We start from the raw sequence: 22944 nt of genomic DNA, 5'->3' as shown, positions 1-22944 counted from the left end.
CGGTAGCTTTATTTCGTAGTGTTGTGAATAAGGTGTTCTCCAAAATCAGTGATTCAAACCTGTGTCATTGACAGTGACTGGGCTACCTGCATGTCTAAATACTTACACGTGCTTTCATTCTTTACCGACCAGAATTGGCAGGTCTGCGTTCTTCAAAATTAGTTTGTGATTTTGTTATGACAATAAAATAAATGTCTGCGAAATACGTTTCAGCAGCAAGGTCCCCGGATGGCTCCCGGTTTACCGACGACACCAGTTTCAGTTCTTGGCTTGTATTTATTGGTCAGATGCACCCTGGTCGTTGTATTTCCCACCAGTGGCACCTGCTGTACCACAAGTTACATGGATTAGTAAAAGAAAACACCAGGACCTATTGCGTCCTCGGTGATACAGAATCGTATTGCAACCTCATTCAGCAGACAAACCGAGCGCTTCTTCAGCGAGCTGCTGCTCTGCTGTGAGATGAACTGCAGGTTACAAGAAGAGCTCCAAAGTTCTCCCATGAAAGACTGCAGGCGTTCGGCCCGTCCTAGAGTCACCAAGCGAGTCCATTTTACATGGACACTTTTTTCCAGTTCTAGGTTTTTAGTTAACTAATCAATATATCCTGAGGGATGTAGTCTTGATTGTCTTCATTAGAAACAATTAGAATGACGTGCATGAAAAATGTTCTGTCAAAGGAAATTTAGGATTGGAAAAGTGAGTCTGGTGACAGCCACATGTTAACCTTGGCCTACCCTGATTTTTAACCATGCATCATTTAGATGAGGTAGGCGTTGCTTTGAATGTAAACATAGAAGTGCTGGTACTCAGTATCTAGAGTACCTGTGTGCTCTCCAGAAGCGCCGATACTCCCTCTTTCAAATAATAAAAAAAAAGTGCATGTACTCCTTCTCGGACATTACCGCCCCATTTAAAAAGCCTTGGTGGAAAGCACTTCAAGGCATGAAAAGGGCAAGCCTGAATTGGCTGAAGAGTTTTTATACTCATATGAGTTCTGAATTGATACTCCTCTCTGAAGACAGAATGCCAGCAAGTAGTGGCAAAAAACCGGAAGTGTTAACTGCCAGATGCACCTTGTGGTCTTGAAGGCAAAACAAAAAGCCGACTGAACAAATAGTTAATTTCTGCAAGGTTGAAGTGTTTCTGTTTTATTTTTCACGTTTCAACTAGATTATTATTATTTAAATAATTTAAACTGTACATGTTTGGTAGGAAGATGGATTAACCAGCATTTGCAACACAGTGGGTCACTCGTTTGCTCGAGTTAGAGCTATTTGCGTTGTAAATTCCTAACTGAACTTTTCTTGGCACATAAATTGAAAATGCAAAGTAAAACAATTGACATGAGCAAGTCAGTTCAGAGCGCCACGGTCGCCATGAGCATGAGCGCGAAGCACAGTCAAACATATTGGCAAACGTGCAGTTATCCATGAAACAGGGTCGGACCCTAAGGCTGGACAAACATAAAGCATTTACCAATGTCATCAAAGGATTTTTGAAAGGCAAGCTCACAAATGAGTGAAAGTGATGGGCGTGAGGTGGTTGTGGTTAAAAGCCCACAAAGATACCAACACGTCAGAAAAGTAGCGCTTGTGTGCGGCTGTGCTCAACCTAAAAACGGTCTTGGCGAGTTCTACAGCAGTGGGGCTGGCTCTGTACTTCCCACCCATACATTAAATCCTGCGATGTTAAAAATGCTTTACCGGCTGCAGATGGCACGGAAAGAGACAATACAATAATGACATGATGCCCCTCCATGCAGAATGGTCAGATTTATGTTAAGTGATAATTATCACACACACCTAGGTTTTGAGCTAGAATAAAAGCAGGCCATAACAACAGAATCTGAATGTTATGCTTTGATTCCAGTTTTAAAATGTTAAGCAGTAGGTATATACCACATCTGATAAATACTTTGCTCTGTGATAATGGTATTTGCTGGGACTGGTAAATAGCTCGACCTATTACACACAACTTGTAATTTGGCCTAAGTAGAGTTTCAATGCTGTGATAAGTATAGAAAAGGGGAAGACTAGATGGACTTTGTACCCCTTATTTTCCATCAATATATGTGTGAGAGGGTGAGTAATCAGGACAGATTTTCTCTGGAAGCCTTGCAGGCCAATTTACATATTGACAATAAGCATAATCTGTTGTACAAGGGTGTGGAATTTAATAAAATATATACTTGTCCATGGGACTGGTTGCTTCATAAATCTACTTGACCTGTTAAAAAAATAAAACTGCGTGTTCCTTTGACGCCATGTGGTGCGGTGACACATGGCAGCAGTCTCATTATAGAAGAGCTCTGATGGTAGCAATTTTCTTATTTTGCTACCTTGTAGGGGCTCGCTGTAGCAGTAAGCAATAGTTCCAGGGTCTGAATGCCCTTTCAAGTCTGTGCAAATCTACTAGTTTGCATGTTTTAAGGGGTTTCACCAGATCTTCTCCAATTTGTTTTCCCCATACTGAGAAATGTTGAAAATTTACTCCTGACAAGGGCAGAAGTAAAGCTTCTTCCTATGTTGGGGGAAAAAGTGTGTTTGTAAATGCTAAACAGATTTTCTCGTGAGCAAATCTACACATGTACATTTGCTCATGCTAAAATACAGTTCACAAATATTTTCTAGGAGTATGATTTCCTGGCCTACTTCTGTAGATTCTTTTGAATTCATGAAATACGTAAATTCGCACTAATGCAAAGACATTTTCCTTCGGGCTTTCTTTAAGAACTGGGCCCTCAGTTGGGTCTGGCGTTAACCAAGACCTTTTTGTTTTCATTAAAATTCTATCTCCGTCTTTCTCTCTACCTATATGTCTGATAGCTTCACTGTGAGTGATCGCAACCTGCTCATTTACCAGGAGCATATTGCCACACAAAGTAGTTTTGTTCAGTGCCAGGAATTCCTGTGGTACTGTGTGCATTTTGAGACCAAAGCATATTGTGCTTTTTTTCAATGTTTGTTATAAAGGTGAGGGCTCGGCAGTTCCCACAACAGTAATATTTTACAAAATCCCTGTCAGAACAAGGCATGCACTGACGAAACCAAAAGATTGACCACCAATGTCAGACCTATTGGCTTTGGCAATGCTTGTTTATTTTCTTGTTGCCCTTAATCTTATTAAAACTGGTTACACTGATTTTCCATTATGACTGTTCTTTTGGAAATATTAGCATGCATCAACACATATAACTAATTGATGCTTCAGATAAATGGTACCAAACATTTCGCAGTAATTTAGCATAATTTGTTTTCCTAGTTTCATATTTTTCTGAACATTTTTATTTTGAAAGCAAAGAATCATTACTCTTTCAAGCTCCTGTAGATATCTAATGAGAGAGCATTTTGGGAGCATTGTTCTTAGCCTCATATTGTAAAACGTGTGCACATGTTTTTTTAACTGGAACTTTTGTCCGTAGTGCAGTCCAAGCGTACATTTGTTTAGAGCATTCACCATGATAATAAAGGCTTTGCGTTAATGAACCATAAATACAAGTTTAAACAGCAATAACATATGGTAATAAATATTACCTCAACTGCAGACAGTCCCTTTCCCTGCTCCATACTGTGGTACTGTAAGCTGGCAGCCAAAGTGTTTGTGCTTTTGGAGGTTGGGGCTACTTGTCCCAGGGACATAATAAACATGAAAACTTGTTGTCCTTGACACCAATTTGTCCTGGGTGTCGGGCTATAGGACTTCCACACCCCTGGTTTTAACAGAGTAACCATACTGCCAATATATCGATCTGCTTGATGAATTTATATGGAGGGAGACCGTAGACGCCTTCATCTCCTCCATGCCAAACTTCTCCCCGTCAGACTAGCTGCCTTCGGAGAAATAGCTACATGTCCGCCTACCTAATGTAGATGGGTGGACAGATAGCTGTGTTTTTTTTAAACTGCCTGTCAAAGCCAGTAAGGGACAGTAAAGAACTTAAAATCCCCCCTTCACCTAAGAAGATAGCTCCCATGGCGAGTGGGTGACTTATTTATTTATTTATTTTTTCAAAACGAAAATCCCTCTTTGGGATTTTCTTTTTGAAAATAAAACAAAATATGTTTGACAGATGGCTCCATCAACATGCATCAATCCTAACAAGGCATCGACAGGAACTGCCATGATGGCGGTTCCTGCTAGTGCTTAAGAAATGACTACTGGCTTGGCGGTCAGTTATACATTTGGTTGCTGGATGTAATAAATACATTCTTTTGGATTTGCCCGAACCACCCATTAATAACTATATGTACCATACCAAATCTGCCCGAATGTAAGAAGTAAAGGCCTGCCAAGAAGTGCAACATGCTTATTGTGGTGCAGAAACCCAATTTTTGATTTCTTAATTACAGTGGATATTATTTTTCGTACCTGCTAAATTCTGAACGCTAAACACCGTTTTTTTTCTTTTTATTTTTTAAACGTGATAAGTGGCATACCACCATCCGAGACAATCATAAATGAAGGCCATATATGTGCAGAAGGATGCTAGATCCGAATGTGTTTGCTCACAAAATTGCATGTCACCTTACAACCTAAAGTCCATGACTTTTTGACTTAGAATGCCAGCTACTGCTCCCCTTGGTGCTCCAGTTTTTCTTAAACTTTTATTTTTTGCATCATTTACACTCTTCCTGTTCTCTGCGTGTGTGATATGGATCAGCGGTGTTGCAATAGTCCTGAAACTGCAGTGTGTGTAAACAGTTGTAAAATAGTATATGAACAACAGAATCGTAATCTGGGAATGTTGGAGGTTGGCAGTTCCTCAGATGGATATAGTAGGATCTTTGTAGTACTGCATTCTGTAATACTGTTAAGTTTGTTTTCTTACAGTTTGCAAGTAGTACCTCAACCAGTAATAGTGAACTTATTGAAGCTTTAATGTTGCAATCAGGAGGGGTGGGAATGCAGCTTCTGGATCTGTAATATTGGGAGGACAGGTCTTTTGAAGATCCAGCAGATATAGGGACTGCTTAGTAGCACTGAAACTACTGTGTTCTCTACTGACACTGATTCTGTGCACACTTGATTTGACATGGAACGTGGGGTCTCAAAAGCTTGATCACTTTGGTAGCCTGGTCCAGTATCCAAAACCTAGCTCATGGGAGGTGATATTAGTATTGAGTCAGAAGCAGCTGTAACACAAATATTGCTAACAAAACAAACATGGGCTACCCATTCACATTTATTATTTACAAAACAATATCTCTTTATTAAGCTAGTATCAAATTTGCAGTTATAACCATCAAATTAAATTTTCAAAAGGAGCTTAAGGGTTGGGGTTCTGTTCCATGCTTTCATGATCTGTTGCATAATTCGTTTTGGTGGAACATTTTATGGGAAGCATTGGAGATTTTCTCAGCTTTTAATGAAGATAACTTTATTTTTATTGAAAATTTTAAAGCTTATCTTTCCTTCCTTTATCATAAATTGCAGCCATGGCAAACATAAACTACACTTTCTCCTGTAGCATTCCAACAAAGAAGTTAATGTGAAATTATCAGCCAATCCGAGACCAATATTGTGTACGAGACAACAAATTAAGCATTATTAATCCAAGGCTGAATTAGGTAAACTATGCATACAGCCACTAAAAAAGTGAACAATTCATCTGAAAAATCAACAGACTGTCCATGAAAAATAAGACATGAACTTGAACCAACTCAAGAGTACTTCAGGACAGTAAAATGCTCATCTGTGTCCAGGTATGGACAGCAAGAGTAAAATAACCCTGTACCAGATGGCGGTGGCTTGATTGAAAGACTGAACCATTGGGGGGGAAACTATGTAATTAAAAAGTGGTAAGATAGTACTCGCCTCTGCGTCTTTAGTAACATCAAGCCTTTCCTCCATTAAAAGCTAGGGAAATCTGCATTTTATGTCAAGACGAGAAGCTCATATTATTCTTGTTGAAAGCATAATAGCAATCAAGGATGTGGCAGTAATAAATGAGAAAAATGTTATTAGACCAATCTGGGAACGTCCTGTAGTTTTGAACTTCCCAAAAGGCCTTGTCTGAGATTGATTACAGGTCACATCTATTTAAAGTGACTCCTTACCCTGCAGAGCCTGCCAAATCCCATTTAGATGAACAGTGTCCAAAAAGATGATTGCAACTTATCAAGTGAAACAAACTTTGTAAAGTACTTACCCGGGTCCTTGACAAATGAATGAATATCCAAACAGCATTGCATTGCCTTGAGGTCCCATGTCAGTGGATGCCATATTGTCCAGCCTTGGACCATTTTTGCATATGTGTACAGTGGCTTCATTCTCTATATCAAGAGGACTAATTGTCCTTTGAGTTGGTTGAAAACTCATTTGCATTAATACTGGTACCCTCCAACCTTTAATTCTCAGCCAAGCCTTATATTCGTGTGAGATGGACCAGTGATGTCTAAAGCTTGCCCTGGCATTAGACCAAGCTTTATCCATCTCTTTATTGAGGTATTTTGCAAAGTTTGAGGTAAAAACAAACATAGGGATCTATTATAAGTGTGACAGTAAAGTTATCTGGTATTGAAGGGTACACTCCGTGCATCATCTGGAACACTCCGAACATCATCTGGAATATGTCTGTGTAACTAGAGGCATACAAATTGTGCTAGAAACATACAAGACAACAGGATATGAAGGAACATACCTAGAGTTGGAATGGTGAATGGGTGAAGTATCGAACATTGGGCAACCCTCAATATGCAGAATAATAGAATTAATGCTTCTACCCGGTCAAAGACACTAATTAGCTTTTTTTTGGAGACAGGCCGAACCAAAAGAAATAATCAAAATTGGGACTTGAAGCATCCTCTTCAGTGTTGTAGTAATTACCATCATTGTGCACTTTTCCATAGTATATCTTCTTAAGTGTAGATGTTTGCCTTTCGAAGGGCACACTCTTGCTTGACTGGTGTCGATAGAGGCCCCCAAATAATGCAGCGTCTGAACAGGAGTAGACCTTGACTCGGCGTGGTTAATATGGAGCCTTATCTTTGAAGGGCATCACTTGTCCGCTGATAATGAAGACAGGCTTCCTGAGGAGTCAACGCCTTGATGATCCAATGATCTAGAAAGGGGTAGACAGAGACTCGATGTTTCCTTAGGTGGGTAGTTATCATCGCCATGCACTTTGAGAAAGTTCTGGGTGCTGAGTTGAGGCCAAACAGAAGCACTTTAAATTGATAATGGTCTTGACCCCCCCACAAACCTCAAGAACTTGCAATGCTTCTTGGCTATTGGTATATGAAAGTACACATCTTGGAGGTCCATTGAGCAGAGCCAATATCCCTGGTGTAACTGGGGATAGATCTGATGCAGTACCAGCATTCTTAACCTTCTCTTGCTGAATCCACTTGGTCAATTTCCAGTCAAGAATGGGTCTGAACTCGTTTTTGGGGCCTCTCTTCTTTAGCAGAAAGTATCAAGAGTAAATTCCCATTCCTTGTTGTTTGGGAGTAATAGTCTCCACCGCCTGATTTTTGGAGAAGGATTTTGACATCCGACCGCAGCATCTGGAGATGTTGATTGGATGGCTTTGGTGGTATATTTAGTGGAGAACTTGTGAACCTGAGACAATACCTATTCCAAACAATATTCAGTACCCAGGCATATTTTGTGCCGTTTTGCTACTCTACTAGAAAATGCTTCCCCTTACCAGAGTGAGTAACAGAAGAGGGAGAAGGAAAATATTCATGGTTCTGAGCCTGCTGTGGGCTTCCCTCTTGAGCAGGCTGTTGGGTGTTTCTCCCTCTAGGTTGTTTTCACTGCTGCTGCTGGTAAGACCTCTGGTGACCTTGACATCAGTGAGTGGTTTGAACCCTCTGGGAATAAAAGCACCTTTCCAGGACACCTGCCTTTTTAAGGTTCCCATTTCGGATTTCACCCGAGCCATCTCATCTGTGAGGCTACCAAAAAGTGTGGATCCTGAGAATGGCAGATTCAGGAATGCTTGTTGGGGCTCATGTTTGAGGTCATGAGTCAAAGCCAGGGGTGCCTGCACAGTGCTTCTCTATGACAGTACTTGTATGCTGCTAGTAGGGCGGAATCGTCTATGGCACTAATCTGATTGGAGACCATCTTTCACTCATTGACGGCCTGTAGGAAATCCTCACACTTTACTCTGGGAAGGTCATCTGCAAACTTCTGTATGGAGTCCCATAAGGCCCTATCGTATCGTCCCAAAAGATCCAATCCACTTGCTGCCTTCATAGTGGTTGCAGCAGTACTGCATACCTTGCAGCCCACTGAGTTGAGCTCCTTGCTGTCCTCGTCAGGTGGTACAGAAGACGAAGGAGTGGTAGCATTATGTTTCTTGGCTGCTAAAATGACCACAGAGTCTGAAGGTTGGCTGAAGCGTAGAAAGAGGGGATCCTGCTCAGGAGGTCTTTTCTGTTTCTCGGATGGAGCAGACTTAGCTGAGGCTGGTGTCAGTACCAGTTCAAATGCTGGTTCTAAAAGACCTGGCACCAATGGAAGGAGAGGCATAGATGCAGACCGATGGTGAAGCGTCTCAAATATAACTGACGTGGAAGGTGTTGGGACCGACACCTGTATTTTGAGCTTTGGAACCCCTCTCACCAGGACCTCTTGGAAAGTGGTGATGTCATCCACCAGAGAGATTCATGGTGACAGCGAGCTTGATAGGGTTGATGAATACCTTCCTGCGGAATAATGAGAATGATGTCTCTATTGTGCGCAATTTTGATCATGATGTAGACGACTGATGTTGATGCTGATGATGAGCGCTTTGAAGATAGACAAGACGAGGAATACTGAGATCTGTGGCATCTGGAATGGCACGATTGGTGATTCATTCTTGAACACGATCTATGTATAGAAACTCTAGGTCTCAGAAAGGGGCCTCCACAGGTGGAGGTTGAATAGGCGCCAGTGGAAGAGGTGCCGGAAGTGGAGGCTGTGGAGGTGTTGGTGGTGGATGAGATGGTGGCAGAGGAATAGGAGGATCTGATAACAATATTGGTGAAGGAGAGTAGACTCTGGAGTATTCATAGTCGGGAGATGTAGAAATGAATCTCCGCTGCCTTCTTTTCTCATGTTGTAATGTCCTTGTCTTTACACTCCTCGGCGTCAATAGATCTCTCTGCCTCGATGTCGACACAATCCTCGACCTTCTTCTTGACAGTGTAAGTGTCCTCAACGTCGACCTACCTTGTCTCGACATTGACCTTTGCCTGTACCTCGATTGTGAACCAGTAAGTGCAGTACCTTGCATCGATGTCGACCTTAAACAATGTAATTTTTGGGCCTTTTACTTCTGGGGTCCTTTAGAAGCAGATGGAAGAGCCCTGTTAGAGGACTGACCATCTTCTTACTCTGATGTCCCACCTTCAGACTGTGCCTGCTGCCTGCAGCGCTCTTCTCTGGATGGAGGTGAATCTTCTCTCTTTCCCTCAGGGTTCGTCTTGAAAACTTCCTGCAGTGCTGGCATTTGTCAGGAACATGGCTTTTAGGAAGGTAAATAATAAAGACGTCATGAGGGTCTGACTTGAGCTTGTTTCTTCCACAGGCAGGTCACTTGCCAAATAAAGAAAGCATTTTATTTGAGAATACCACAATTTTTGTCAGAAAAAGTCAGACAATGGAAGTGAGAGATGAAAAAAAGTTGAATAAAGTTGTCACAAATTCCACTGGTGATTTTTAAAGAGAAAAAGCCAGTTCTCAGTGCTCCAGGAGCCAGAAAAAAGAACTGAAGCACTTGTCACCTGCTGAGCATGATGGGATACTTGTGGTCCCTGAGTCCTTAAAGGCACAGACTCTGTTTTAAACTCACATTATGACACCTGATAGGGCTACACTGTCCTGCTAATCTTCAACTGGGTAAAAAAATGTTAGGGGATCCACGCTAGCCACTCCTCCCTGGACTCCTCTGGGTGTCTTGTTTAAAAAAAAAAAAAAATGTCTGGATTTGGTTGGTTTCCCTACAAGACTTCCGCACCAGGGTCCAAAAACGCAGATTGCCCCCCCCCCCCCACCCCCCCTTTCACCCCCATGAAAAAAGGGACATTTTGTAATAGATCATTTTGATTTATCCACATCCTTCTGTGATGTTACAAACACTAAAATTGTGAAAAGAAACGCTGTTAGGTTATGTTAAAAAGACCCCTCACCTACCAACAAAGTTGGTGGCGTACTTCATCGTCAAGGTCCCACCCAAGACACCTAGTATGTCACGGGTGTGCTGCGATGCCTGATTACAGCAGAGCAGGATTTGTCATTTTTACCACACATACTGGTTGGATTTGGCACAAGGGTGAGTGATGGTTCATTAGATCAAATTTTATTAACAAGAGATGTCACAAAAATGAAATGCACTGTTAATAACTGAAAGGCCAAAAAACTGAACCAATGACCCAGAGCTCACGAGCTATAAAGCTGCGTCAAGGCACCAACCGCTTTACAGTCCATTCACAAACCTTTCATACATGACACACACAAGACCATTCACGCCACCAGCCGCGGGCCCAGCACATTACAACACTCGCATTGACAGTGCCATTCAAGGGCCCATCACTTTCATACTTCCAAATGCCTGATACAGCAATCACACCAGCAGATGGGAGTGTGTGGACTCGCGTTTCGCTGGCACTGCTAGCCAAGCGCCATCCCGTGCACACTGCTAGCCAAGCGCTACCCCGTGCACATTTCTTGCCAAGCGCCACTCCGTGCACAACGCCATCACTAACCACTAATTATAAATAAATACAAAATTACAAACATGACCGTAATGCCAACTGTGAAACTGAACATATGAAAATATAAAATGGCAGTTTACGCTCACAGTAGTTCCCAGTAATTCTTCTGTGTGCAGTAACTCCTGAAACAGCCACCCACACACAACCCAGGCTTTGAAGGACAATCTGGGCACTACATCCTAGTCTCCTTCCAGATACCTCTTCAAGCACAGACTCTTCATCTCTTAGCAGGAAAGTCTTTTTTGGCCATGGGAGCAATGTGATCAGCAAAGTGACGATATTTCACTCTAGCCATATCCTCCACCACTGCTTCCCTAGGAACTCTTGCCTGTTCCAGCACAACAAGGCTTGCTATGACAGACTCCTGAAATTTCACAAGTGTCATCCTTGACTCTGGAGAACAATTCTTGAACACAACAAAAGCATTAAAAGTTGCCAAGTGGAAGAAGTGAACTGCTAATTTCCTGTAGCAAGCATAAGCCTTACGAACAGCAGTGTAAGGTTCCAACCTCTGATTTACTCTATCAAAACCACCCATGTGCTTATTGTAGTCTAAAATGCACACAGGTTTGCGCACTTCAGCAACTTGACCTCAAACAGCCACAGGTGAAGTACTCTCATCATGGGTGATAGTTAGCATGTACACATCTCTCCTGTCTACAAATTTCAGAGCTAGCAGCTCATCATTCTGCAAGGCACTGCACTGTCCCTTCTCAAGTTTTTTTTAAAGACAAGCTCTCTTGGATAGCCTTTCCGGTTAGAGTGGATTGTGCCTCAAGCAACAGTGTCCACTCTGAACAATTCCTTGAATAACTGAACTCCAGTGTAGAAGACATCAAAAGCGGCCCGTACGTCCACAAAGACAACATATACATACTCTTTTTCGATTGCCACATATTTCAATAGTATTAACATAAACATAAATATCTGATATATGGTGCCAATATTTTCCCTAAACCCAGGCTTTAGGGTCGAGGGGATATTATTTTGCTGTATCCAAGCCATTAATCTACCCAACACATTTTTGGGCTGTACCTATAAGGTTAATAGGCCTGTAGTTTGCAGGGTCACATTTGTCCCCCTTTTTATATACAGACACCACCTCTGTTCCTAACCATGAGTCTGGAATCTGTGCTGTTTTTAGAATAGCATTAAAGCATTGATTTAGAATAATGCTTCGTACACCCTTTTCAGAAAAGTACAGGTCGCCTAGAAACTTATCTAAACCCGGTGCCTTCCCATTCTGTAGCGTAGAGAGGGCTAGCCTTGCTTTTCCTCTAGTCTAAAAGCAATAGGTTCTTCTTCCCCTAATGTCCACTGGGCACCCTGGCCTAGTAACCCAACTGTCCCCATACCCTTGGTACTCTATCCAGCATACAGGATGCTAAAATGACTTACCCACACCTGGGGTTGTTCGTGGTAATCATCTTCAATGACCTGGCCCCTTGTACCTTTTGCCTCAAGATGCCAAAACAGTTTACAAGCCTTATTTTAGCTGTGTTAAGTAAATCTCTCCATTGGGTTTCCTCCCAGTCCCTCTTAGCATCTTTTTGAGCTTTTGTATAAAACTTCCTTTTGGCAGCCACTGCTGTTCTGCACCCAGATTCCAATGCTACCTTCATTTCTTTCCTTGCTACCTTTTAAAGGATTCATTAAACCACACGTTTTTGTTAGAGCATTTAGCATTCCTCTTCTTTGCTTTATAAAAGAATATTTGATTTTTTCCATCAGTTTGCAATAAATGGTTACAGTGTATTGTATCTTGCCCTCCTTATTCCTTAAATCAATAAGTGCGTTTACTAAATATTCATAGATCTGGGCCAAAACACCATTACTTCCCTCAGTCCTAGTCCATTTGATCTTCCTTGTATTGTTGGTTGTAACCTAAGGGTATGCTGTCACTGGTGCTGAGGTGGCTCCAGGATTAATCAGCATATCATCTAAAACTACAACCAGGGCGTATTGATCACTATCATGTTTGTCAATTATTTCCATGTATCTCCAAGATGGTCTATCTAATAATAGGTTATCAATTATTGAGCAGCAGTCAGCCCTCTTAAATGTATGCTTTAGCTGCCTGTCAGAATTCAAACACCCGGCCATGCTCACAGGCCATGCATGAGTGTTGGTTGAGCAATCTGAAAAGCAACTTTTGTTCGCTTCGCAGGGCTTGCATCATCCAACCCAGGGATACCCCACTCCTCGTGTTCCTCCTCGGAAGCAGTAGCCAACAGCTCTGAGGGTTCATAAGTTGTGTTGGGACCTATTTCTGGTTGCAGGAGATTTTATCTCCCAATCCTTCCTAACAAATCATCCCAAACTGTTACTGTGGGGATTCCTGGTGCTGTGATGGGAATCTATCATATAAATGATCGACCAGTGCTGACATTGACCCCTGTGTATCAATTAGTCTGACTGCCAGTATATCTCAGCTATTTACATCTAGTTTAATATTGGTACATTGCAAATTTACATCAACCCATGTGATAAGACCCACAGCTGGCTGTCTGTTCGATGAGGGAGTTGCTTCAATACTGTTTGTGAACCCTGCACTATGGACCAGTCCATTGGCCCGTGTTTCTTGGAAAAGGCAGGCATCAAAACTGTCCATAAAGTTACCCCAACTCTCACAGTTTAACTTAGATCTGATACCAGCTAAATTCCAAGAAATAATTCTTAACTTTCTGGAAGCCATAGGCAAAGGGGACTGATGGGAGGTGCTTGGGTAGCCCCTTAACTCACTCCCTGAAACCTGCTTCCCTGTTACCTCGCTTAAATTATTATTAGGGACCTCTGCTTTTTTAAACTGAGAGTTGGCAATCCCTTCCATCAAACCATCAAAATCTTATAATGCCCCTCCCCATTTAAACCTAGAATAGTGCCAGTCCTGGTCATCCAGGGTGGCTAAATGCTCGAAGGAGTTACATGGTGGAACTACAAATGCTGGTAATATCTCATTTAAATAGGGCTTTTGTATATATGGATCTACACCCAGTCGAGATCTAGGCCTTTAAAATTACCCCAATGGAACCACCTGGATGTCCTTCATGAAATGATAGGACTGATGTCAGTTAAGAGGGTTATAAAGGTATGCCACAAAAGCTGGAGACTTGAAGTTTACAATTACACAATCACCTGCTTTTTCTTTTGGCCCTGGACCAACCCAGGGAATTCTAACCATTTTTATCTCCATCTGGTGGTGCTCACAACTTCCCGTTCTAAATGTCAGCCAATTCATTACTTTATTTTTTTAGGCTATTAAAGTCCTCAGCTGTACCGAGAGCCAATACTGGCACATCTTGTAAAATCAAAACTTATGGAGTGAATCCAGGTGGAATTTGGAGAAAAGACTACCATTTAGCCCCCCTAGTGAAGAGGTAGGTCTATCTTTGCTGTAGACCTTCTATGGTCGTTTGGCACTCTTACTGCCTTTGTAACTTGAACACCCTCTACAGATCCAGTAACTGGCCTAGTTTTATTACTTTATGGCCTGGAAATATTTCTTCACAGAACTGGCTCACTTTCTTGAGGACACTGCCCATCTGTGCCAACACAACTACTACTTGGAACATGGCTTCTTAGAGTGAACCTACTTCTACTGTGCACTAGACCTGGGTGATTTCCAACATCAGCAGTACTAAGTGATTTTTCTGCTGAGTGCATCTATCCCAAACAATCAAGCTTAGCCTCTGTTTTACATAAACAAGAGAAAATCGGGTCAAGCTGTTCCACCAAAACATTCTTATAATCGTCAAAATTATATTTTAGTGAATGAGAAGTAGGTGCCCACCCCCCACTTGTGGGTCCGTGTCTGTCTGTGGAGCAGATTGTGGGCCAATGTTGAATGTACATGTCCTTTTAGACTTCGACCCTAAATCTGCCTTCTTCATTTTCCCAGTTTGGCCTTCATGTTTAATACTGTTACAATGTGATGAACTAACTATATTTGCAGTGTTCCCAGCCTCCATTGTGTTCTCCACTACGAGTGGGGCAAAACTGGTAGGGGCAGTTAAAGTTGAAGTTAGTGATAGTCTGTGCTCAGCACGCTGGTTTCTTCATCAATGGCCCCAACTGCTTTCTTTAAAAAGCCATCGAGTGTTTCTTCCCCCCATACTTCCTCAACCCCTCTCCCTGCTGTTGTTACTGGAGTCTTGCTCTTGCCCATACTTGTAGGTTCACCTGTGTCCTGGGTGATCCCCACACAAAAAAAAAAAAAAAAGGGGTGGCCCAGCCTGGCCTCTTCTGGTCTCTGATGGGCCTGCCCTTGGTCGGGGGCACAGCGTGGATTGTGTCAGCTTTATGCATTGGCTGGCAGGCGTGAGTGAGTGTATGTGACGAGTGTATGTGACGAGCGACTCATGCTACGCTTAAGTATGGGCCCTGTAGTCCTTCTTGGACCTGCTAAGAGTTCCCGGGAGCGGAGATTGTGTGTCATCTTTGTGTGTTTACTTTCGCAACCATGCTCAAACGGTTATAAAAATACAAATATGTACAAAACATAACAACAAGGTTTATCACACCTAAATTCTTCTACTACAGGGGATGATGAAAACCAAAATCGAGGCCTAGTTTAGTGATCCGTGAGATTTTCATATAACAAAATACCTGCCATAGCCTCTTAGACAGCATGATAACAGTCATTTTAAAGGCCTGTTGGCTTAAAGAGATGCTTTCCACAATAAATAAACAGAGCCTACTTCCTTTGTCATAACGTTTTATAATGGAGATAAAACTTTTACTAGAGCATCAATCAGGCATATAGCTTGTCAGCATAACTAACTCAGGCCTATTGCATTGTGTGTAAAACTACCAACACTGCAACCATCAGGCATGCAGTGACAACATTTAAAATGTATACAACATAATTGACAAAGAAATTACTAGGTCTCTTTAAAGGGCCTAACCTGGAATAATGTAATGCAGATTTTCTACTCCCAAGGTTTTTCAGGCGAGGTAACCAACTCTAAAACTTTGCTTACTACGGTAAACTGAAATTCCAGATAACAGGGCATCTTTGCAGGCCTTCACTTTCTTGACTTATAAGGGTAATCCTTGTATATTAGATGTGTATTTAGGACCAAGACAAGAGAAAAACAACTTCTTTTATGAAGTTGTTGTCACTTGTTGCCATGACAGAATGTGTAGAATTCCGACTGTCATTTTTCAGAAGAGCTTTCTGTGCTTGACGTTTTAGGACTTATACTATGGATCAGGGCAAGGGGATGGGGTTGGCATGTGATCTTTTTGTGCTTGCAGGACCCACTCACAGGTTTAGGACATTGTACGGTTTCGCCTGCTGATGTGTGGTCTGCCCCGAGAGATTTACTGAAATATCAAAAGAAAGGCATGTGAAATAACTCGAAAAGCTTAACAAAAATGGAAGAAAAGTCTTCTGGAAAAAGAATATTTTTTTTTAAAAGATTTTCTTTACAAAGTGGGGGAATTACAATAACATAGTAAACTTACTGGAAATGATACAGAAATACCTAAATTTAAATCTAAACGAAGTAAAAGTAGGATATATGTTACTATTCAATCTAAAAGCATTCCACAGAATGTGACAAAAAGGATTTAAAAAACAAAGGGCACACATTTCAGATCCATAACTTTTTTAAATTTTTTAACAATCTTATGAAGATGGCACTGTGGTCCACCCATACACTGGAAAAATATCACCTGAAAGATAGTAATATACGTGAATAGGATTTCAGGGTCTCTATTGACATGTCCTTATAAAAAAATTACATTGGAAAGTGTGAATGGAATGTAAAAGTGTAATTTAATGGTGGCTTTCTCTAATGCGTAAGCACTTTGCTGGGGGCGTTCAGAATCATTTATGGCTGACATTTCAAAATTTTGAATACATTTAGAAGAATCAACGTGATACGTACGTGCTTGCAGGTGTGATGTCTCAGGACACGGAGTAAAGATTTCACAGTTCAAAACGTATTTTTATGTCTTCTTTTGTGTTCAGTTGTTTATGGCCATAGTTCTGGATTGGATCACACATTTTTCAAAACTGTCAGTGTATAATTCCATCAGAATTGACTTGCACAGATCGTCTGCCATGACCAAGTGTACAGCAAAAAAGGAAGCATTAGCAATGCGAACAGGATTGGCTCATAAATGTCTCTTTAGTCATCAATGAGTTTAGGCGCTCAGCATTTCGTGATGGCTGCACCCTGTCACTCCCTATCACACTCGTGCATGTACACAGCCATCCACTGAACCATTAATGCATTCATCTACTATATATTCTGGAAAGGATACCTATCCTGCATTATACCTTTTGTTGTCCTGTGCAGTGTTGCGGGATTCACTGCTGTTTCATGTGGATGTATTTCATAGCATTTTTCTTACATGATGACATCATACTGATTGGCATGCAAATGAAGAAAGCCAGTGAATTCAGACCATGGGTGCGACTTCCCAGGTGTGAAAGCTAGGTCAGTGCTTAAAGCAGGCCTGATTTATTTATGTTCTTGTGTTAGATACCCTCCACTTACCTATACACCAGCGAATGTGCTAATAAATGATAACACATCGTATGGTTATACTGCTGTACAAACTGCATTAGCTTGACTGCTCACTGCACTATAATTTCTTGTGTAGTTTGGTAGCATATGTCTAATATTTATGTTACCGGAATAGCTTTGGATCTTGGTGCTGTGGCATGTTTTTTGGCTTGGCTTGACAGTACAGCTGTCTCTAGGCAATTATGTAAGCATTACTCACAAGTGGCTTTGGCTCCTCCCACATGTTGGGAGCCAAGACTACACTTTTTAATCGAGCACAAGTTGTGTACTTCCACCAAAAAAGTGCTTGTCCTGCATACAGATGACATTTTAATGCTGTTAAAGTACCTTAGATAAGAAGATCATTTATGATGTGTTTTTTAGCACAGATGTGAGGAGGGCAGTCATTAACCTGCATGGTTTTTTTAGGTCTGCCTAGACAGTGCAACTGTCACCAGACCTTTTAACCAACCTCAATTATTATTGTTCGATTTTGTTTCTACTCAAATGCATATTCATCACCCATGCTAGTTACTTGTGATACTTTACATTGCCATACAACTTTCTTGTACAGGCAGACCTATTAGGTTTGCCAGTACTTCTTTATAGTTGAAGGCACAGTCACATTTTAAATTTCGGATCAGGTACATATGTTTTACCCCATTTACTCCTCCCTAAATGAAGGAACATTGGAATTGATTTCATGGGGTGAATAGAGAGTTGAGAGGTTAGTCTGCAGATGTCTTCCAATAGGGTTTGCTGTAGTGTGCATGCGGTGATGGTTTTAGGTTTCACCTGGACAATGCATGCTCTGCCTTTGCAAAGGGTATTGTTTACAGTAAAAGACTTGAATCCTGCCCACTGCCTAGCATTAATTGGCTTCATTGTCACTCTTTCTTGCTGTCTCCTAACTGGCCAGCTCATGCCAGGCGTCATTTCCATTTTTTTAGATCGAGTGCGCATTTGCTTTGACCTGTTGAAAGTATTGTGAGCTTTTTACTATGGTTATCTCACGCCCATCACTTTCATTCGTTCCTGGACTTTCCTTTAAAAAATCACTTGATGCCATTGGTAAATGCTTTACGTTTGTCCTGCCTTGAGGCTGCTTTTGTCACGCCTTGCAGACTGCCCCTGTTACATGGATTATTGCACAACTGCCGATATAACTTAGTAGGGGAGAACCATTTAAAAAAAAAAAAAAATTGTCTCTTCCCTTTGTGCTGCATCACGGCTATGGTGCTCACAGCGAAAACAGGCACAAGAGCGTGAACTCAATCGGTGGTTTTGGAGCACTGGTCACAATTACCTAATCAGTGTCATTTCTTGTGGCTATTCCCCTTAAAACACTTGAAATTGGTAAATGCTTTACGTAAAACAGAAATCCTCAAAGCGTAAGCCGCTCTCCTGGCACAATGGGAGAGCAGACGCTACAATATTCACTGCACTTGGGGAAACTCTCCCCATAATACTTTGCAGGGCATTACTTTTACAAAACACTTTTGCTCATAACTCGGCCTGTGGTGGTCCTGGGACAATGGTACCACCCTCAAAACATTCACCACGGCGTCTCCTTTCTGTCTATATCATCTCTGGGTCCCACACTGTTAGTGGAGACTCTAAAATAATAACCCCTACCACCATTCATTATCTTTGTAAGCGATCTCATGGCTGGAACTTTTATTTTACTGCTGGGAGAAGTTATGTTTTATGGGCCTTGTTTGCAATGGGTCTGCTAGTCTTGAAAATGTGTAATCCATTACTCCCTCTAGGGGTTAACATACATGGTTACTTGCATTACTTTCTCCCATTCTTTTTCATGTGGTTATTCTTTCTAAGGGCTAACTGTATGGTTACTTGACCATGTATCCTCCAAATGTTATTTTTATTGTGGTATCCTCTAGGAGCTGTTCAGAGCAATGCAGTCAACATACTATAATATTCACAGCACAAAAATTTGCCCCATACTGCTTTGCAGGGCATTACTTTTACAAAACATTGTTGCTCATAACTCAGCCTGTGGTGGTCCTAGGACAATGGGACCACATTCAAAACTGTTTCTGGCTCTATCATCTCTGGGTCCCCACACTAGGTGAGTGGGGACCCCAGAATAATAACCCCTCACATCATTCAGTGGCTTTTAAGCTTTCTCATGTCTAGAACTTTTGTTTTGCAGCTGGGAGCAGTTTTGTTTTAAATGCATTGTTTGTAGTATCATTGCAGTAGGCCTAGGGGCTGAGTATATGGTTAAACTGCATTACGTTCTCCTTTTTTTTTTTTTTTTTTTTCATGGGGTTATGCCCTCTAGGGGCTAACAATCTGGTTGCATGACCATGTTTCTTACAAATGATATTTTTGTTATGGTGCCCTCCAGGGGCTGTTTTGAGCATTACAGTCTAATGCCAAACGTTTATTTCTTATACAGGTTTATATGATAATTGTATATGTTTTAATAATGTCTCCTTATTGCAATTATGACCATGATTCAGGCCAACATAACATCCTTATTACACTACTGTTTAAAAACTCTTGACATGTTTGGGTGACCATTCTAGTTTATTTCTCCTCTGTGGCTGTCTTTTATCTCTTTTTGGGGAATAGTGTTAGCCAGCTAGCAACTCTGCTGGTGGGTTGGTGAAAGTGATATTATAATGGAATTAGCATGGCATATTTAAATTAGGATGCTAAATGGCAACATTTTCATTTTTTGCTGCAGATAGAGGAAGAAGGTAAATGGGAGGGCTTTAGTTATATGCAGGGCCACTGGAATTATGTGTCAGGAAAAGATCAAATTGGGTTGAGCAATTTATTTGGCAAGAAAAGTCCATTTATGAATTTACAATGCCAGTAGCTCTAACTCTCATGCAAAACCTATTGCATTGCAAATGCTTATTTTCTGTGGAGCATGGACTAAGCATGGATTGATTCAACTTAATTAGTGTCTGTCTGCTGATTGCCCTCTGATTCAGGTATTATTTCTGTAACTGCCACCGTTCGCCTCCATCTCCTTTATCCCTTAGCAGTGAGAGATGTTTCTCCCTTGCCCACTAGCCCCTACTGGTCTGACGCACATTTATTTGTAAACAAACCAGTTCACAAAGAAGCTTTATACATACCAACAAGCTGAAGCATTGGATCAAAGTCATCAGATGTTTACATAGATCTTAGGTCGAGATAATCAATAACATATTGTATCATAATAGCATTTATATAGCACTTACTAGCCCTGATCAGACTTTGAAGCGCTATACGGGATTTCAGTGGCAACTTGGTCATCTTTCGATTCCACACAATGCCACTCCACACCACGCTAAACAATGCCACTCCTCTCCATGGCACACAATACCATGCCAACTTACACAATGTCATGCCATACAATGTCACTCCACTTTGTCACTCTGTGCCCCTCTGCTCTACGCCCCCCTGCTTTACTTTACTCTAACCACTCTACTCCACATTATTATACTCCATTCCAGGCTCCATTCCATGCCACTCTACACCACTCTTTTTACTCACTCTACGCCACTCTCCTCTATCCCACTCCATTTAACATCACTCCATGCCACTCTGCGTCACTGCACTCTGCTCCAATTTAGTCTACTCAACTTTATGCTCCGCCACTCTAATGGAGGCCCCTCCACTCTAATGGAGGCATCTCTGCGCTTCTCCACTCCACTCTGCCATTCTCCACAACTTTCTACACCACTGTCCTCTTTACCCCTCCACTCTCCTGTAGGTCACTCCATTCTAATCTAGCTCACTCCACTCTAGCTCACTCCACTCTAGTTTACACCACTCCACTCTTACCAAACTACTCTGATATACACCACTCCTCTCTACGTCACTCTGCGCTACTGCACTCTTCTCTGCTCCACTCTACTCTATGCCACTCTACTCTACTTTATGCCCTCCTACAGTAGGCCACTCTAATCTTGACCACTCTACACCACCCCACTCTACTCTTTTCTACACCACTCCACTCTACACCTCTCTACTCTTCTCTTCTATGCCACCTTACTCTATGCTATTAGATCTTAGCTGTGGCGAAAAGCAGCAACACTGCTGTACAACATGGATAAAAGACCTTGTCAAAGCCAATAGCTCTCACTTATGTGGTACCATTTTTTGGCATTGCCAATGTTGGAGTCAAGGCCTGTTGTCATACTGTTCAGTAGGGTAGCAGGAAGGATTTAGAGGCTTTTCATCTTTCGATGTCCAGTACACGTTTTGTAGCTTTATGGCTTTTGTCTCTTCGACCTTTAGTGTCTACTCCTGTCCTCGGAGCACCAGTGTTAACGATGGACTAGTGTACTGCAAAACTATTTGAATTTTTATGATTTGCTTGTGTTGCTGCTACCTCCACCAACCAGGGCCTATCCATGGTTGTGGGCACCTCTTTCTATTGGGAGTGATGCAGCAGTGTGCTAGCACGCCCAGTCTTTAATAAGTAAACTTATAAGGGGACGCGTATAGGTCAATGAACCTTTTGATTTGCATGGAGTATCCTAGCTACGGTGTAACCAGTGCTCATTAATAATCAGTACACAAATCAATAACCATTTGCAAAACTCTAATCAGTAGTTAATAACATCACACCATGACGTTCAGTCATGAATAACCACAACTCAATATACATTTTATCAATTTTATTTCCCTATTAGTTACAACACTAAATCATTGGGTTAATTCAAACTTTATTCAAAGCAAATCCATATTAATTCATTAGTTGGTGCCAAAAACATAATCTAATCATAACTTGTATCAGAATACATTCTAAAGCAGTAGTATAAGTAAATAACTGAATCAAAGGCGAATACATCAACATGAGTAGCAGAGTTCAGCAAATCAGTCCGCCAGTTATTTGTCACTATAGTTGTCGATATCTAGAATAGGAACCTCACCTAACCCAGATCAGCGTCTGCAAGTGAGACTTCATGCGAAAACAATTTAGAACATGAATTTGAAAACATTTAGCTAAGAGAAAAACTATAAAAACAGCACAGTTGGTACCTAGAAAGAAAAGGCACAAAAGTTAATTCAATCACATTGTCATAGCTACCTATCCACGATATGGATCAGCAACAAAGTCAGTCTTCGTCTTCAGGTCATCTGTCGATCAGCATCTCACCAGGCTCTCGAGAGCATGAGCCCAATGACAGAATCTCGAATCGCTTCTCCCCCAATATCTCATCAATTTCAGAATAAGGTCTCTCCTCCGACATCTGCCTCTAACTTCTGAACTCTCCCCTTCTGTCACGACATTATATCAAAGTCGACCATACTATCCCCCAATTCCTAATTGGTCAATCAGTCATCAGTTATGACTCTATCCAATGGTCCTAGTTTTTCAAATCTATGAATTCTAATATTACACATTTCTCAAAGTGTCGATTGCACAAGTGAACCAATGTCCTCATCATCTGGCTCGACAGGTATCGAAAATGTTGCATCTTCTTCTCCAGTCAGTGTCTTCATTGTTCGAGTCCTGGGAAAGTACATCTCGTCTGCTTTACACCGGGTTGGATTCAATTTTTAATTCTGTCATCTCCTGTTCGTCGGTTCATCACAGAGAATTTTAAAATTGTATTAAACAACGAGCGGTTCATGGTCAATTCAGCACATTAGCTTCTGTACATTGCTTTAATAATTCAGCTTTTGCATGAGGCCTGGCAAAACTAGGCCACAACTTCGGCTAAGTTAGTTCTATTATATAATGCAAATGT

At 41.5% G+C, this 22944-nt stretch overlaps 1 protein-coding gene across 4 annotated transcripts in view; it reads left to right on the top strand.

The window, feature by feature from the left end:
* Window positions 1–22944, top strand: part of MAP2K3 (mitogen-activated protein kinase kinase 3) — a 285373-nt gene that overhangs the window by 125014 nt on the left and 137415 nt on the right. The window lies entirely within an intron of this gene.

The sequence above is a fragment of the Pleurodeles waltl genome, chromosome 10 (assembly GCF_031143425.1).
Source record: "Pleurodeles waltl isolate 20211129_DDA chromosome 10, aPleWal1.hap1.20221129, whole genome shotgun sequence".
Classification (NCBI taxonomy): domain Eukaryota; kingdom Metazoa; phylum Chordata; class Amphibia; order Caudata; family Salamandridae; genus Pleurodeles; species Pleurodeles waltl.
This window is presented reverse-complemented; position numbering and strand designations above follow the sequence as displayed.